The sequence below is a fragment of the Ovis aries genome, chromosome 5, assembly GCF_016772045.2.
Source record: "Ovis aries strain OAR_USU_Benz2616 breed Rambouillet chromosome 5, ARS-UI_Ramb_v3.0, whole genome shotgun sequence".
Lineage (NCBI taxonomy): Eukaryota > Metazoa > Chordata > Mammalia > Artiodactyla > Bovidae > Ovis > Ovis aries.
The window spans coordinates 77,164,120-77,182,583 of NC_056058.1; the positions used below are offsets into that span (position 1 = coordinate 77,164,120).

Below are 18,464 nucleotides of genomic sequence, written 5' to 3' on the forward strand. Positions count from 1 at the left end.
TAGCTTTTTTTGTGATACATTTCCCACCTTTGGTTACCAATCTGCTTTTCATATTGTCAGCCACAGTCTTTACAATTCTACTACCCACCATCTGCCACTGATGTTCATTTTAATAACATTTACCTATGTAAAGGTTTCTGTTTGCCCCCCAAAAAAGAAAGGGAAAGAGACGTTACACCAAGTTCCTAAAATACACCAGTTTAGGAGAGCTGGGCAGATCAGGTAAATCAATTAAGAAGATAAGTCTTTGAATAGTGAGTGTGCCATTTTTAAAAAATAGAAGTGGTTATAACTGGGGCAAACTGGGGAATATATGTCCTATTTCTAGGGGTCCTTAAACTGTCATCTCACAAGTTAGCCACATGGAGATCCTGCCCAGTGTTTTGGATCTTCCAGTTTTTCAAGAGTCTCTGAAAGCCTAATTTTTTGTTTTGTTTTCCATTGCAAAATTACCATGGCAGCTAGTTCCAATTGGGTTTTTCTTTGTTAGGGTTGCTTTATTTTTGTCTTTTCTTTTTTATGAGGTATAGTTGATTTACAGTATTATATAGTTGCATTAGCTGCTTTCAGCACTGCACAGGTCAATATCGTGTCACCAGTAAACACACAAAAAAGCTTGTGTGTAGCTCAAAGCAAGCAGCTACCTTATTCTGCTGTGTATGATGCATGCTAAGTTGCTTCGATCATGTCCGAGTCTTTTGCAGCCCTATGGACCATAGCCCTCCAGGCTTTTCTGTCCATGGGATTTTCCAGGCAAGAATACTGGAGTGGGTTGCACTTCTCCAGGGGATCTTCCCAATCCAGGGATCAAGCCCATTATCTCTTATTCTTGCATCGGCAGGCAGATTCTTTACCACTAGCCCCACCTAGGAAGCCCCTCATTCTGCTACCTTTATGTGTTTGGAAATAAATAATTTCTTTTCCTCACTAACTACCAAGGGTGCCAAGTTCCAGTCTTCACCAGAAATTGGCAGTCTTCTTGAATATATACAAGGCATAGAATTTTGTGAACCCTGTTTTTTTATCTGTGAAATTGAACCTAGGGAAGGGCATGACAGAATTATAGTGGGCATTAAAGGCCTGGACTGTGGAGAAAGGCTAGTGCAGATGAGACCCTCTTGCTCCTACTCAACAGCTCCTTGACTTTCAGTGAGTTATTTAGCCTTCAAAGCTAAATGCATTTCCTCATCTGTAAAATGGAGGTATAAGATTCTGACTCTCATGGTTATCCTGAGGATTAAATTAAATTGTGTATTTAAAGTGTTAAGCAGAGTGGATGGACCTGGAGACTGTCCTACAGATGAAGTAAGTGAGAAAAAGCAAAGATTGTATATTAATGCATATGTGGAATCTAGAAAAATGGTGTAGATGTTCTTATTTGCAAAGGAGAAACAGGCACACAGACATAGAGATCAGACATATGTATACCAAGAGGGAAAAGGAGGGAGGGAGTGAGATGAATTAGGAGATTGGGATTGATACACATACACTATTGATACTATGTATAAAATAAATAGTTAATGAGAACCTACTGTGCAGCACAAAGAACTCTACTCAGTGCTCTATGGTGAGCTAAATGGGAAGGAAATCAAAAATGGGGGGCTATATGTATACATACAGCTGACTGATTTTGTTGTACAGTAAAAAGTAACACAATATTGTAAAGCAACTATACTCCAATAAAATTAATTTAAAAAAATAAAAGTTGAGCATTAAATCGCTGGTTCTAGTAATAACGAAGGATGTCTTTTTTGAGTATAATGTGTTTAATAGTGAAATCAGGCAATCTATCACCCTGGACTTTGTCCCATTACTCTTGTTGGCCTCAAGCGCTGCATAAATTTGCTTGCTCCTCCTTTGCTACCCCTTCCATTGACATTACAAAACCTTCTCCTATTATTGGTATTTTTTAAAAATTAGCAGGATTGATGGCTTCATGGTGATGGCTAGAAATGCAAGTTTCTGCCCACTCTCATATAGACCATACTGATCTAGAGGTTATGCCTGTAGAACCAGGGGAAATCTCTTTGGGAAGAATAGAAATGAAGCATGATTAATAATGAATATATGTATGTGTTTTAAGAGTAGGGCTGTATTAAATGTGAAGAGTCAATAAATGCCTGGTAACCTTCTCAGAGGTCAACAGTCGGCTGGGTAACTGGTTATGCAGGACTATATGAGCAGCTGGGGCCTAATTCAGACCTGCTCTGAAATCTCAGGGTGGTTCATGCCATTAAGAAATGTAATAATGATAATCAGTTTAAACCAAGAGGACAGGGCATAGCTGTGGGGAGCACTTGAGAGAGAAAACAGAACAGTTCATGCTCCTGAGAAGCAAGTCTCAAGTTCTCCCTTTTTGGTATACATCTGGTAGCTTTCATTTACCGAAAAACACTTTTAACGTAAGTTCATGACTCTTGGGCCAAAGGCGCTTTCCAGTTCTTTTTAAACTTATTGTGAAATGGTTGGGATTGTACATCCTCCTTCTTAATAATGCTATTGTGGTTTTATATATCTAATTCAAACCATGTTGGACACAAACTTTGTGTTTTGGCTTGTATTATATTTTTTTTCTCAAAAATTGGGCTCAAATTGTACAATAGAAAAGCTGTGTTGGGACTTCCCTGGAGGGGCAGTGATAAAGACTCTGCACTTCCATTGGGCTGTGGGTTCAGTCCCTCATGAGGGGCCTTAAGATCCCATATGCCACTTGGTGCCCCAAAACTTAACAAAAATTATAAAATACCCACACAGGAAAAGAGCTGAACAGGAACATTGTCAAAGTGTGATCATAACCTAGCTGCATCAAAGTCAGCTGGGGCAGTGGCAGGTTGTGTTATTTAAAGGGAAGGTTCCAAAGTCTCACTCCAAGCTTATGAATTCAGGCTTTCTTGGAGTAGAACTTTCATTCTGCATATTCAAGCTCCTCAAACAAGCCTTATGTACAGGAAATTGGAGAATCCAATTCCTTTTCATTTCTCTCAGGAAATTCCTACTATATTATGAAAATTTCAAAGACAGAAATATTTAGGTTAATATGTGTGTATATTCATGAAAGGTTCCTGCTGACAGCTGCCTGTGTTTACCCTATTTTATATACTAGCTCTTAATAAGATTACATAAGTGTGTCAATTGTTAACATACTTAAGATTTATCTTTATTAATTCAAGCAGAATGAGTGAAATTGGGAAATTAATTCTATTTTGACTTTTGTTCTATTCCATTTACTTGATTTTATTATCAAAAAGTAAACTCCAACTTGGCTGAGGAAGACAGATGACAAGAAGCAAACCCTTTGGGCACCACAGGCCAGCAAACCTCTGAAATCCGGGCGCTCAAGACTGGAAACTCTGCATAAATGCAGAGAGATACAAAAGTCTGCCATGTGTTAAAAACACATATGATCTTAATGAACTAATGTTTAGAAGAATTGGATTAAGTGATAAAAAAGTAAGTTGACATTCAGAATAAGTTTTCACAATTGAGAAGTTTCATTCAAATATTGGTGAAGATTTAGATTCCTCCATTCCCTTAGTAAGTTGTTAGAAAGATATCAGAGAAAGAGATTCAGCACTGAGATTAAGCCATACCACACAGTTCAAGTGAGTACTGTTCTTGCTCCAAGTACACTGGGTTTTTTAAAATCCCTTGAACTCTGTAGACATGACAATCGCTTAAAATAGTATTTCCAAGGAAGAAAATGACAGATCCTCAGCTTAGGAGGGACATGGCTTTAGAGCTATTTTTGCTCTATGTGTATTCCAATCCAAATAGCCAAAGAGGAGGCCAGAGGCTGAGAATTCCTTCATTTCTTCTTTGGGGTTTTGTTTTGTTTTCCCCTTTATGGTATTTCCCTCTTTTACTGTCTTGTCAAAGCTGCAAATGTTATCACCCATTTCCTCTTCCTTCTACCCGAATCCTAACAAAATATGCAATCATTTGCACTTGTGGCAGGGAAAGCAAAAAAAAAAAAAAAAAGGCTAATTTTTTTGAGAACAAAATTCTGTTAAAATATGTTGTACAATTTTTTTTGAAAAATGTCACCTTAAGATGCTGCATAAGATGGCAGGAGGCTAAGATTTGCTTTAGGACACATAGCCTAAGAACTAGGGCCGCTGTTTCTTGTTTCTGGGCCAACTACTTCAAACACAGATTATTTGATACAGTGTCCTCATTCTGTCCTGAAAAAAGAAGACTGTATTTATTTCACTTTCTAATACAGAGTTCTGCTCATTATTATTTTTGTTGCCCATTTTATGAAATAATTTTCACTGAAAATTACTAAGAATGATTGACTATCCTTTTCCTAGCTTGTGTGGTTCCTCTTTATCATCTCAAAAAAACACCTGAGATTTTTTTTTAACTTTTTTTCGGTTTCAGTTCCAGCACCTCTAGTAAATTGAGCTCCTGCCCTTTGAATTCCCTCCTTAACCCTGTGTTTGCCATCAAATCTGATATTATTATAATCTGGCAATCTGTTGGCTACGTCACAGCCAAAAGGGGTTTGTGTAGCCAGCAAAGTGATTTTTACATTGAATTTGAATGCCTTTCATTACGTACACTCCCCAGTACCCACAATTGCCTCAAACCTGGCTGCTTCCCTCCCTGGCCTCCGAAGGAATCCTGGCAAGACCACCTCTGGAGCTGATCTTGTTACAGCTTTTCCATTAATTTTTCTGCTTGTGTAACTGCTAAGTTTCTGGAGTGTGTGTGTGTGTGTGTGTGCACGCACGCATGCTGGCTGTTAGTATGCATCTTTTGTGTGTGTATTGGTTGTGTTTGTATGAGGTGGGTGGGTGGGAGTGGTACATGTGTACTTTAGTTGTATTATTTTAGTGTGTGTGCGTGTGCGTGTGTGTGTATGGTGTGGTATGTGATGTTGGGTGGAGATACTAGTGGAGCACCTGGTTATTTTTCTTTTCTTTCTTTCTTACTCCTCCTCCACCCTTAATAGCCAAATAATTCTGTCTCCCTTGGGAGATTTTAATAATTATTTAAAAATTAGGTGGTTTTCATATTTTGTTTATCAATATCTGTCATACGATTTGGGCTTCCACACTGGCTCAGTGGTGAAGCATCCACATGTAAGGCAGGAGCCACAGGAGATGCAAGTTCATTGCCTACATCAGGAAAATCGCCTGGAGGAGGGCATGGCAACTCACGCCAGTATTCTGGCCTGGGGAATCCCAGGGACAGAGGAGCCTGGCCGGCTACAGTCCATAGGGTCACAAAGAGTCGGACATGACTGAAGTGACTTTGCATGCAGGAATCATATAATTTATGTGATTCTTCTTATCCTCCCCCAAATACAAAATCCTGATATGAAAAGTCACTCATTTAGCTAAAAAGAATGCTCTGGGCTTCAGATATTTGACTCTGTCAATTAAGAGTCAGGATGCAGAAACTTCTCTTTAACAACAGCTGATGGCATTTTTAAACTGAGGACTTCATAACAAGAACATTCGCTGGGAATGACAAAATATATTCTATGATATCATTACCAAACACTTAGCAGAAGTGTTTATCTGCAGAAACATAACATTATATAGAGAGCTATAAACAAGGTGCATCTTGCATTAACACCCATCTTATTTCACCAAGGAACTGTTCACCCTCGTAACTATGCTGATTTTCAGTGTTGCGTTCCTGGTGGCTTCATTTAGCAAATCACTGTCTGGATACCAAATCATTATCTAGTTAGCTGGTTTACCCTGAACAGAGAACTCTCACATTTCCTTTTGGCAGTGGGTACACATTCAGATTTTTAGCATTCATCCTCACCACCTGTATACTACTCTCAGCCACTGCCCTTCCTAATTTGCTCTTTGAAAAGTGTATCCAGCGCCAGGACTAACATGATTGTCCACAGTGACAATTGCAGTTGCCCATTATTACCAATAAGTTTAATTCCTTATTCATATGTGAGTTTGTGAAACACAAGGAACATTTCCTGATTAAAGTCACCCCCCACTATTCAGGTTTAATTTTTCAGTCCATGCTTACCTTAACTGATTTATTATCGTATACTACCTCAGCCGTGTGCACACTACTTGCTTCATTCATGTCCAGCTCTTTGTGACCCTGTGGACTGTAGCCCACTAGGCTCCTCTGTCCATGGGATTTTCCTGGCAAGAATGCTGGAATAGGCTACTGTGCTCTCCTCCAGGGGATCTTCTTGACCCAGGGATGGAGTCCACATCTCATGTCTCCTGCATTGGCAGATGGATTCTTTACCATTGAATCACCAGGGAAGCCCATACCATCTCACTGAAGTCATGCAAAATTGTATTATTTAACCATGACTTATTTTTAGGTACTATATACTTACAGCAGTGCTTATGAATTAAAAGTATTTACTGATATGTGTGATGGTGATCATTTTTATGTGTCTGTGTATCTCAGATAAGGAATAAATAAAAGTAGAGTTTAAAATGTCAGGAAAGGAACATCTTCTCAGGTCTATCAGTTATCTATTGCTGTATAACAAAAACTACCAGAAATGTAGTGGTTTAAAGCAATAATATTTAGTAATCACAGTCCTTGTGGGCCAGAAATTTGGGAGTGAATTACTTTATGAGGCTGTACAAGGGTTTGTGGCCCCAAGTGCAGCATCTGAAGGCTTTATTGGGACTGAAGGATCTGTTTCCTATGTAGCTTCTTCACGAGGCTAGCATTTGGTACTAGCTGCTGAAAGGAGGCTCAAGTCCTCTTCTGCTTTGGGTCCTGCACAAGTTGCTTGATGTCCTCGTGACATGGCAGCTTGCTTCTCCAAGAGCACAAGATTCAAAAGAGATGAAGAAGCAATCTGTTTTATGATCCACTATTATATCTGCCCTATTTTATATTCACGAGAAGGGAGTCATTGAGTCTCACCCACATTCAAGGGAAAAGAATTGGGCTCTGCCTTTGGAAGGAATAAACATGAAAGAATTTGTTCAGTTCAGTTCAGTTCAGTTCAGTCGCTCAGTTGTGTCCAACTCTGTGACCTCATGAATCGCAGCACACCAGGCCTCCCTGTCCATCACCAACTCCCGGAGTTCACTCAGACTCACGTCCATCGAGTCGGTGATGCCATCCAGCCATCTCATCCTCTGTCGTCCCCTTCTCCTCCTGCCCCCAATCCCTCCCAGCATCAGAGTCTTTTCCAATGAGTCAACTCTTCACATGAGGTGGCCAAAGTATTGGAGTTTCAGCTTTAGCATCATTCCTTCCAAAGAAATCTCAGGGTTGATCTCCTTCAGAATGGACTGGTTGGATCTCCTTGCAGTCCAAGGGACTCTCAAGAGTCTTCTCCAACACCACAGTTCAAAAGCATCAATTCTTTGGCACTCAGCTTTCTTCACAGTCCAACTCTCACATCCATACACAACTCACTGGAAAAACCATATCCTTGACTAGATGGACCTTTGTTGGCAAAGTAATGTCTCTGCTTTTGAATATGCTGTCTAGGTTGGTCATAACTTTCCTTCCAAGGAGTAAGCGTCTTTTAATTTCATGGCTGCAGTCACCATCTGCAGTGATTTTGGAGCCCAAAAAAATAAAGTCTGACACTGTTTCCACTGTTTCCCCATCTATTTTCCATGAAGTGATGGGACCAGATGCCATGATCTTAGTTTTCTGAATGTTGACTTTAAGCCAACGTTTTCACTCTCCTCTTTTTACTTTCATCAAGAGGCTTTTTAATTCCTCTTCACTTTCTGCCATAAGGGTGGTATCATCTGCATATCTGAGGTTATTGATATTTCTCCTGGCAATCTTGATTCCAGCTTGTGATTCTTCCAGCCCAGCATTTCTCATGATGTACTCTGCATAGAAGTTAATAAGCAGGGTACAGCCTTGACGTACTCCTTTTCCTATTTAGAACCAGTCTGTTGTTCCATGTCCAATTCTAACTGTTGCTTCCTGACCTGCATATAGGTTTCTCAAGAGGCAGGTCAGGTGGTCTGGTATGCCCATCTCTTTCAGAATGTTCCACAGTTTATTGTGATCCACACAGTCAAAGGCTTTGGCATAGTCAATAAAGCAGAAATAGATGTTTTTCTGGAACTCTCTTGCTTTTTCCATGATCCAGCTGATGTTGGCAATTTGATCTCTGGCTCCTCTGCCTTTTCTAAAACCAGCTTGAACATCAGGGAGTTCACAGTTCACATATTGCTGAAGTCTGGCTTGGAGAATTTTGAGCATTACTTTACTAGCGTGTGAGATGAGTGCAGTTGTGTGGTAGTTTGAGCATTCTTTGGCATTGCCTTTCTTTGGGATTGGAATGAAAACTGACCTTTTCCAGTTGTGAACATATTTTAAAACTACCATATGATATTCCTGTAATTTTTGCTGTTGTTATTGTACAGTGACTAAGTCATGTCTGACTCTTAGCAACCCCATGGATGCAGCATGCCAGGCTGTCCTGTCTTTCACTATCAGCTGGAGCTTGCTCAAACTCATGGCCATTGATATGGTGATGCCATCCAACCATTTCATTCTCTGTTACCCGCTTCTCCTGCCCTCAGTCTTTCCCAGCATCAGGGTGTTTTCCAGTGAGTCAGCTCTTCACATCTGGTGGCCAAAGTATTGGAGCTTCAGCTTCAGGATCAGTCCTTCCAAAGAATATTCAGGGTGGTTTTCCTTAGGATTGGCCTCCTGTAATGTTTAACTGTTTATAGATTTGACAAAGTGGAGTAGATCATCAGTATTTATTTATTTATTTTGGTCAGTCTTGAAATGTGACCAGAAGGCCGCTGTGGAAGGCCATGTTCTTCCAGGCACACAGAATGGTTTCAGTTTGACAGTATTATGTGGGTTTTACTGTGTGTGTTTCTGGCATGGCTTCCCAGAGTGCTTGATGTATTTAATAAAGGTAAAACCACTTATTGGCATCATATATAAAACAATCCAAGCCTCCCCTACTCATTTGGCTAAGTGGCTGTTTTTTTTTAATAGAAAACAGTAACTTGACTAGGTCAGTGGTTTATAAACATAGGTTTTACATCTGACTCACCTGAAGCCTTTTATGAATAAAGATTTCTGGCCACTAGCCCAGATCTACTAAATCACAAATTCTGAGGAATGGGGCCCTGAGAACTGTTATTGTTTTTAAAGCTCTAGGTGATTCTGACAGAGTCAATTAGAACAGGGTTTGAGAACTACTGCCATGCTTAACCAAATCTATTCACTGACTAAAGGCACTTGTAAGGGACAACATCCAAAAAAAAAGAAGACTAGGGGAATCGTTGACACTCATAACCTATGTTGCTTTCAAAAAAGCCTCCATCTTTCCCCATACCAGCCACCTGACTGAATATGACTACTTAGTTCTGTAGCCATGTCCCTCCAAGGCAGTAACATGAGGGGCCATTCCAGTGGTCAGGGCACTGGCCCAGAAATGTATTATTCACGCTTTGCAAAGACAATGACTCTCTTTCTGATTAGAGTTGTCCTTTTACCCAAAGGCTTTCCATGCAACCAAAGGAGCATAACAATGACATGAGGGCTTGGAAAGGAAAGATTTTCATTGATTTTTATTTCATGAATTGGTGCCTCCATAAAAGTGGTGCAGGCTTGTTTTACAGTGTCAGTGCATGGAATTGAGGGGAGGACAGTTAAAACCCATCCATTTTACCAAAGTTTAAGCCACCCTAATGAATTAATCCATAGATAATGGATTGAAGTCAGTGCAATTACCCCAGTAAGTAAGGCTTGTTAAAAAGAGATAAGGTAACACACTAAAGAAAACAGCAATTTCAGCTATTAACTGGATGAAATCTGGGCACTTATAATTCAATATATGAGTTTTCTTTGAAAGAGAGATGGTGAGACCCCATTATCAGTGTAGAAAGCAGATGCTGGAGTTCACCTGTGAGTATTACACTCCAAAAAAAGAGGATAATTGTGACAACCCTTTTCCCAACAACCTTAATATGTACAACAGGTGTACCCAGTAAATCTTTATAAATATAAGGCTTTGATTCCTCAAGACAGGAAACACATCCTTGCTCTGTATTCAGGTTTTTGTCCCTCATATTTTTTTTTTCTGAAAGCTCCTAACTGAATTTCCTTCTTCATTTTGCACATTCCTACCAAATGGGTTTTTTCCAAAAACATTGTCATCTTTTCACGGCCTCTACTCAAAATTCTAAGTTGTTTGTAGGGTTTACAGTGGCTGACCCTGTTATTTGTGGGACTGACCCACGAGCTGCAGCTGAAGGTCCTCCCTGGTCTAGTTTTCCCTACATTTCCAACACTGGCTTCCATTACCTTCCCTCATGCTGTTCTCACTTGTAGGCTCTTTATTCTTTGTTCATCATCTGTCATTTGTCCTCCTGTGATGGTGTTCCTTGGAAGGAAAGTTATGACCAACCTAGACAGCATATTCAAAAGCAGAGACATTACTTTGCCAACAAATGTCCATCTAGTCAAGGCTATGGTTTTCCAGTGGTCATGTATGGATGTGAGAGTTGGACTGTGAAGAAAGCTGAGTGCTGAAGAATTGATGCTTTAGAACTGTGATTGTGGAGAAGACTCTTGAGAGTCCCTTGGACTGCAAGGAGATCCAACCAGTCCATTCTGAAGGAGATCAGCCCTGGGTGTTCCTTGGAAGGAATGATGCTAAAGCTGAAACTCCAGTACTTTGGCCACCTCATGGGAAGAGTTGACTCATTGGAAAAGACTCTGATGCTGGGAGGGATTGGGGGCAGGAGGAGAAGGGGATGACAGAGGGTGAGATGGCTGGATGGCATCACTGACTCAACGGACATGAGTCTGAGTGAACTCTGGGAGTTGGTGATGGACAGGGAGGCCTGGCGTGCTGTGATTTATGGGGTCGCAAAGAGTCGGACACGACTGAGCGACTGAACTGAGCTGAACTGAACTGATGGTGTTCTACCTCCTGCATATATACATTCCAATCAACAAGACATTTTTCTCTTCCTCACAGACACCGATTCCCTCCTGTTCTGATCTTTTGTGATAGTGGGAAACAACATAGCATAGAATAAGGTGGCATAGAGAATGTGTCTTGAGGGTGAGCTGGCCTGGGCTTAAATTCTGCCTCTGTCACTTGCTAACTGGATGTGTGCTTGCTCTGTCACGCATTCATGCCTGACTGTTTGTGATCCCATGGATTGCAGCATACCCCTGCCCCCAGTCTCTCCTGATAGCTCAGCTGGTAAAGAATCTGCCTGCAATTTAGGAGATCCTGGTTCAACTCCTGGGTCAGCAAGATCCCCTGGAGAAGGGATAGGCTACCCAGTCCAGTATTCTTGGGCTTCCCTGGTGACTCAGATGGTAAAGAACCTGCCTGCAGTGTGAGAGACCTGGATTCTATCCCTGGGTTGGAAAGACCCCGTGGAGGAGGGGATGGTAAGCCACTCCAGTATTCTTGCCTTGAGAATCACAGAGAAGCCTGGTGGGTTACCGTCCATTGGGTCGCAAAAAGAGCTGGACATGACTGAACAGCTAAGCACAAGCAGAGCACAGGCTCCTCTGTCCGTGGGATTTCCCAGGCAAGAGTACTGAATGGGTTCCTAGAACAAATAAACTCTCTGGTCTGGGTTTCATCTGTAAAAAGAAGATGATAATGCCTACTTTTTAGAAACATGGGGATTACATAAGGACAAAAGAAGCCTTTAGGACAGTGTTATATTGCTATTATCATTTCTGTACTGGACCATTTGTTCTTTTCCCTTGTATTATCCACTGAATTTGTAGCTGTATATTACTTGTGTTGTGTTCCAAATCTATCATCATCCACCCAGAGGAGGTTTGCATCATTGGATCTTCACAGCTGAACCTGGCAGATTATCCATAAAGTACTGATAATGCATAATTGTCATAATTTATTAAACAGTATGAGTGAAGTACTCTGCTCTATTAACCCTCAAAACCATCTATGAAGTAAATCCTATTAGCATCACCATTTTCTACATTAGAAAAGTTGGCTCCATGGTCATATAGCATCCAAGTGGTAGAATGAGATTTTGAATCAGATGAAATGGTTTAGTGTTTAACTTTTCACGTCTAGGAGAATGAGAGAGAAAGAGAGATATTGGAGAGAAAGAGAGACTTAGGCTACCACTGTTTACCCCTTTCTAGATATATGACCTTAGGTGAATTTTCTAATGTTTATAAGCCTCAGTCTTTTCATCTATAAAATTAGGATAGTAAAAGTATTTACATCCTAGGGCTCTTGTGAGGGTAAATGAAATAGCTCATGTTAAAGTATGTGGTGTGTTTTAAAGGCTCTATAATGTTAACTATTAATATTTAATCATTTTACCCTCATAATCCATCCACTTAAATCTTATGCCCATGCCTTGTTGGTACATATTTTTCAACTGATTGGTATCACACCACAGCCTCTCTGGACCAAAACAGTTTCATCATAAAAAAAAAAAAAATTCAGGACTGAGCAAGTATATGAAACGACTTCACACTAGAACATAAACCAGGATGGTGTTTTCAGACTCGGAACACTTTTGAGGCTTACTGATGGGGTGATAATAACATCCCAAGCTCACCTTTGCAGTGTCCAGTAAATACACACATCCTGTCTTCTCATTGTTATATAGACTGTCAACTACATTTAAAGCAACAAAACTCTCAGGGACTTGAGGAAATTATTACATTTTCTGGTGCCTTATGACACCACCTGGGGTGTGTTATAATCACCCAGAAATGCACTACTTGTTACATCTTGTTGCAATTCAGTTTCTATGTAAAAATTTAAAAAGAAGAAAAATAAATGGGAAGATGCTGTGGGAAAACCTAGTCCACTCCTTTGGGTGATTTTGAGGGTCCAGGCAATATGTGGTGATTTCAGTGACCATTGGTCTTCAAAAAGTCTCAGACTAAAACCTCACACTTCCCCAAATATTTATTATTTCAAGTAGAATTATCTTTTCTAGTATATCTAAAGCCAAACTGGAACAGTATTTAGGGATGTGGTTCTAAGAGTGTCGCTACTCAGAGGGGAAATTAGCAGGCAAAAATATATGGAGCTGCATCCCTGAGTAGCTTTTCTTTGCTGGGAAAAACCCAGGGTGGGAAGCTGCCTCTGAGGCAAAATGATGAAGGGGATGAATCTTGGTTTTGATCCACTAAGAAAGTGCTCCCCAGCATTCTCTTGTAACCTCAACAGGGTTTTGGATCCCTGACAGAAATTTCTGCTCTTTCATAGTACTTGTGGTTGTAATTAATTCATTCACTCATTCAACAGTTATTCATAGAGTGCTAACTACATGCCATAAACTATTGCAGCCACTTGGGATCTAAGACAGATGAAACCCCTGCCCTCTTGTTGGCTGCCTTATATTTAAGAAAGACAGTCAGTCAGCTTGGAAAGAAACTCAGTAACTTCAGTGAGTGATTTGGGCTATGAAGAAAATACAATGCAATAACGGAATGGAGGATGACAAAAAAAGGGACCATTTTGTAGAGGGCCATCAGGACGGACCTCCCTGAGAGTGTGACATTTATGCCAAGGCTTGAACAATGAGAAGATGCCAACTGTGGAAAGATCTGGAGTGTCCCACACAGAAGAAATATGTACAGCAAAGTTCCTGAGATAGGTACATCCAGAGATAGAAGGAAGCTGGACGTGGCTGAAGTACAGAGAGCAAAGAGGGAAGATAGCCAACAATGTGGGCAGCAGCGGGTGAAGCATAGTATTCCAGGCTCTGGCGCGGGGTTTGATGGGATGTATCACTGCACCTCCCATGGAGAGTCTTTGAAGGCAGAAATGTGCTAAATTTAATGAATATTTACCACATTCCTGCTACTGTTCCAAGCACTTTATACCACATATTTAACCTTTACAACCAATTTGTATATTCTAATACCCGTTTTACAAATGGAACAAGTATAATGTAGAGAGGTGAAAAGACTGCCCAAGGCGAGCAATTAGGCCTAGAAACCAAAGTCTCACTTCCTAGCCTGTGTACCTGCCTCTCTGTTCTAGCTAATTGCTGGATCAGTTGTACATATATTTTTTTCAAAAGACATGGATACCAATTTTGTTACAGCTTGCATTAGTATTCACATTTTTAAAAAGAGGAAGCCAGTGTTGGAAGCAAAAAAAATAAATTACTAATGGCATTGTTTAAAACAAAGGAAAACTATTTTATTTTCTGAAGGGCCACATGTCTTTCCGGCATGACTTTTATTTTCTTCTCCACCATTCCTATGTTCCACCTACCATCAAGTACTGATGAATTCCCTCCTCTGTATCTGTCTCCGCTACTCTGCCTGTGTAGACCTGCTACTTCATTCAAGTCACTGTCAGCTCTCACCTGGATGCTCACTGGAGCACGAGCTGTTTTCCCTAAGTCCACACAGCCCTCCCTCTCTACCTTGCACTCAGATCAATCATTGAAAAATAGGCATTGGATCATTGTACCTGTGTTGGACCTTCTTAAGTCACTCAGGAGGTTCTTCCCATTGCCGTTAGACTAGAGAGCAAATTGGTTAACATGGTCTACAAGGCCTGGCCCCTCCCTCCTCATAAGACTCTTCTTAGTCTCTGAGCGCCTGCCCAGGGACCTTCTCCTTTTCCTTTGATTAGCCTTTCTTCCTCCCATTTTAGGTTTATCTCACTTTCTAAGAATGGTTTCCCTACATCCCACCCTCTTAGCCTTTACCTGTTAACTTCTACACTGTTAGATTTTACTTCAAACTTGGCTTCCTCAGAAAAGCCTTCCTGGACCCCTTCATTCCCCCAACACCTTAGACTAGATCAGGATGCTGGTCACACACTCTTTGGCCTTCTATTTGATAACCCAGACTGTGTATTATAACCATGTATTTATCCATTCACTTCCCTGTCCCTCTCTTTTGATTATGGGCTCTGTGAGGTCAGGAGTTGGAAGGGTTTTGCTCATGTTGAAGCATAGCACACCTACCATGATATCTGGTGTATAGAACCCATTCAGCAAACTGTTGAGCCTGGCAGTATATTCACTGCCAGAGAAATTACTGTACGAGGGTCTAACTCTGCCATCTCACTTCTGCAGTGATAAAGTAGGATTTAAACAGCGCCTGTGAATGTTGCCTTACCAGTCTCTCAGCTCCCAAGGTGAGGGCAGGTGGTGGAGTCCTCTCATAAAAGCTGTAGAAGATCCCTGTCAAGAAGGGTGAAATGGCAAGTCTTTGCTCTTACACACAATATTAGTCCTAGTGAGCATGATAGCGTCTGTGAGGCAGGCATCCTGCATCCAAATATACCAGAGAACTCTCCCGGAAAGAGGAGGCTCTTAGAGAAAATCATTCTGTATTCTTTGTGGATAAATTGGCCTGTTACAAAATATGTGACGATGTATCAATGTAATAAAATGCCAAAGGGACACTGGAGTAGAGAATCAATAAATCTACTCAGCACTACATGTCGAATCAGCTTTTTAATGCATATTTGTAAGGCGACCACCCACTGGAGCCACACTGAAATCTACCCAGTTGAGAGAAATATGTCAATTACCAGTCCTGAGTGATTAAGCTTTTTGCCCTTCACTTTCAAAGCAGCCCCTTTACTTTGTTTGGACTCAGTATGGGTGTACACTGGTGTGTACACACACATACGTGTGTGTAAGGTCAAGTATCCAGTATACTGCCCAGCACACTCTACTTAAAGTAAGCACTGTAAAATAGGTAGCTATTCTTACTCTACATGTTAAAAAAACACTCCAGTGAAAGGAAACACCCTATTCTCGATCACACTGACAAAAAATAAGCAGAAGTTATGGCTGACAAATGTTTTATTGCTTTGGGGTGTGATTTCTTCCCCATTATCCTGTAACATTTTCTGAAGTAAAGTGAGCAGTTTATAATTGCAAGTAGGGAGCTAGTGGGCTTCCCTTGTGGCTCATCTGGTAAAGAATCCTCCGGCAATATGGGAGACCTGGGTTCGATCCCTGGGTTGGGAAGATCACCTGGAGAAAGAACAGGCTACCCACTCCAGTATTCTGACCTGGAGAATTCCATGGACTGTGTAGTCCATGGGGTCGCAAAGAGCTGGACACGACTGAGTGACTTTCACTCATTAGGGAGCTAGTAGAGGGGAAATTGAGGATGCTTGCAGGGTTTCTAGCTTGTTTAATAAAGGCCATCATTGAAATAAGCCTAGAAGGAAATCAAGGTTTAGTCTGGGATATTTGGAGTTTGAGGTGTTGGTGATACACATATGAAGATTTTTCAAAGGTGATAGCTCAAATTAGAAGTTTGAGCTGGACTTTGAGCTGGGATCTAGCAGAATTTGATAAATATTCAGAAATATATATACAGTAATACATGATATTTGTTTTTCTCTGCATGACTTACTTCACCTCTATAACAGACTCTAAGTTCATCACCTCACTAAAACTGACGCAAATCCATTCTTTCTTATGGCTGAGTAATATTCCATTGTATATATGTACTTCATCTTCTTTATCCACTTATCTGTCAGTGAACATCTAGCAGGGAAGAAATGGGCATACAGATATAGAGAACAGACTTGTGGGCACATTGAGGGGAAGGAGAGAGTGAAGCAAATAGAAAATGTTTCATAGACATATATATACTACCATGTGGAAAATAGGTAGCTGGTGAGAAGTTATTGTATAACATTAGGAGCCCAGCCTGGTGCTCTGTGATGATCTAGAGGAGTGGAGTGGGAGAGTGGAGGGAGGCTCAAAAAGGAGGTGATATGTGTATTCTTACGGCTGATCTACATTGCTGAATGGCAGAAACCATCACAATATTGTAAAGCAGTTTCCCTCCAATTAAAAAAATTTTTTAAAAACAGGAATAGAAATAAAAAATGTGATAATGCAGAAACACAGTATGCTCTGTAAGGAAACTGGGGATTAGCTTTATCAGTTTATCTCTGCTCAAAGAGTTTTCACTCCTGTTGAGTTGACAGGATATACTTGTCAACATTTACAGGCTCAAATGTTTTTGAGAAAGAAGAAATGTTTAGGACTAGAATCATTGGAAAAACCTTCCAGAAAAAAAAAAATTGTTAGGCCTTGAATTGGCCCTTGAAAAATGAGTGGAATTTGGAGAGAAAAGTTCTTAGAAGACATTCAGGGATAATTGGAGCAAATCAGTCAAAATACTCTTGAAAACACATGGCAAATGCTGGATTTAATCCAAGCAAATTGACTTAACAACATCAGGTAGAGTTTCATTTGAAGCTCTCCAAGTGTTAGCTGAAGGGATCTTTCTAAATCATAACTGAATTGGTAGTGCCAATCAGCCCAAACAGTGTGTGGTTTAGCTTGGCTCCTGGAAATATAATTTTAGCAGATTAGCTAAACTCTTCCTCTCCCTCTCTCTCCTCCTTGTTTCCTTCCTCCCCTGCTTCTTTCTTTTCCTCCATCTTTGCCCAAGTATGAATTAATAATGTTGTATGGCTTCAGGTACTATATACCCTCCTATAGGTACAATCCCTCAAAAGAAAGGTTTGATTAATCAATGGAAATCCATCCCTGGAAACATTCTTCAAATAATATAATAGATCATTTTGTAGTCCCAATACAAATGTAGGCAGTAGTTTTATTACCAACAGCAATTTTGCTTTGGTTCATTGATCCACTCCCAGAAGAGAAATTTGTTCCAGTTATAAGGAATGGTTGGGCTTTTCCTGAGCAACTGGTTTGTTTCTGCATTGTAAACACCATGGATGTTGTAACTACTCAGGCTTCCTCTTTGAGTTGGTTGCTTGAAAACTTGGGCTTGAAAACAAATATTGGCTCAGATGTCCTGAATTCATAAATGTCAAGTTTGGGACATGGGATTAAAAAAGCTCAACAAGTAATTCTGATGATCCAAGAAATTTGAAAAGCTTGGCTTTTTTTTTTTTCTGTTTGTAAGAAACTTATGGTTTATAATGAATATTTGGCCAGTAATTGCATTCCCATATAGACTCAGGAAGCACATTTATTTTCCTGCTACAAACAAGGCATTCTGCCGACATTTGGCATAAACTTTGAAAATAATTTAAATGTTAAAATACTACAAAGAAAAAATATGTCAAAAGTTAGAGATTGTCTTTTTTGGAGTCTCAGTAGGTGCTTGAAAGTATTAGGGTTAATTATTTATTTGATTATTATTATGGGGTGCCTAGAAGAAGCTTCACAAATATCTGAGGAAGTTAGCTGATTTTTTTTTTTGGTGGGAGAGACATAGAAAATTTAAATGAGTTGATCAAGGTCATCCATGTACTTAGTCCCAGAATCAACTCTCATGGCAGCACCCAAATCTCTTGATTCATAGTCCAATGTTCTCTCTGCAGTCTCAGATCCATAAAGAAAATTGATGGCTCTGTAAATAAAGTACTTTTCCATGTATTTAACTTGAAACAATCCCACCTGAATCCTCTATGTTCCCCAATTTATTCAGTCAGGTAGGAACTGTTAAACAAACCTCCAGTATATTGAAAGCCTCCCCAAAGCATTCATTTGTCCTTGAAAACTATTTTCTTTCTTTCTTTCTTTCTT

General features: G+C 40.3%; 1 protein-coding gene across 1 annotated transcript in view; it reads left to right on the forward strand.

Moving 5' to 3' along the window:
* The window catches only part of TENM2 (teneurin transmembrane protein 2), a 1,394,720-nt gene that overhangs the window by 677,752 nt on the left and 698,504 nt on the right, over window positions 1-18,464 (forward strand). The gene's annotated exons all lie outside the window — the stretch shown is intronic.